Source organism: Perkinsus marinus, assembly GCF_000006405.1.
Source record: "Perkinsus marinus ATCC 50983 genomic scaffold scf_1104296967306, whole genome shotgun sequence".
NCBI classification, from domain to species: domain Eukaryota; phylum Perkinsozoa; order Perkinsida; family Perkinsidae; genus Perkinsus; species Perkinsus marinus.
Window position 1 is genome coordinate 1 of NW_003203614.1, and position 957 is coordinate 957.

The following is a 957-nucleotide window of genomic DNA, read 5'->3' on the forward strand; positions in this document are numbered from 1 at the left end:
CCATATACGGATGCCACTGGCCGTACAGATGTCGATGTTGATTGTATACCCTTGTGGCTCGTCGGGATGCATGCTGAGGCTAAGGGTACAAGAAGATTGTTGGTCTGCCAACGAACGATCTCCAATGAATTGACCTCATTTAGAACACTATGTAATGGGGGCCCCTCTATGAGGAGCAAGAGTTTTGTGATCTATTCAGCGTGTCGGATGCGAACTCATGTGTGCCGTTAAGTCAGTGTTGCGCATAGTGACGAGATAGTGGGATAAATCTCAAACTCGTTGGTCTCGTGGCCTAATGGATAAGGCGTTGGTCTTCGGAACCAAAGATTATGGGTTCGAGTCCCATCGAGATCGTCTGCACGCCGGGAAGCGCCCATATACGGATGCCACTGGCCGTACAGATGTCGATGTTGATTGTATACCCTTGTGACTCGTCGGGATACATGCTGAGGCTAAGGGTACAAGAAGATTGTTGGTCTGCCAACGAACGATCTCCAATGAATTGACCTCATTTAGAACACTATGTAATGGGGGCCCCTATATGAGGAGCAAGAGTTTTGTGATCTATTCAGCGTGTCGGATGCGAACTCATGTGTGCCGTTAAGTCAGTGTTGCGCATAGTGACGAGATAGTGGGATAAATCTCAAACTCGTTGGTCTCGTGGCCTAATGGATAAGGCGTTGGTCTTCGGAACCAAAGATTGTGGGTTCGAGTCCCACCGAGATCGTCTTCAAGCCGAAAAGTGCCCATATACGGATGCCACTGGCCGTACAGATGTCGATGTTGATTGTACACCCTTGTGACTCGTCGGAATACATGCTGAAGCTAACGGTACAAGAAGATCGTTGGTCTGCCAACAAGCGATCTCCAATGAATTGACCCCTTTGAGAACACTATGTATTGGAGGCCCCTCTATGAGGAGCGAGAGTTTTGCGATCTACTCAGCGTGTCAGATGG

General features: G+C 48.8%; 2 non-coding genes across 2 annotated transcripts; both read left to right on the forward strand.

Annotated features, from left to right (window-relative positions):
- Window positions 1–281: 281 nt before the first annotated feature.
- On the forward strand, window positions 282–354 carry Pmar_PMAR016013. Its single transcript has one exon. It is a non-coding gene; the product is annotated as a tRNA-Arg (tRNA).
- Window positions 355–654: 300 nt separating this feature from the next.
- Pmar_PMAR016014 lies at window positions 655–727 on the forward strand. The gene has a single exon. It is a non-coding gene; the product is annotated as a tRNA-Arg (tRNA).
- Window positions 728–957: the final 230 nt, after the last annotated feature.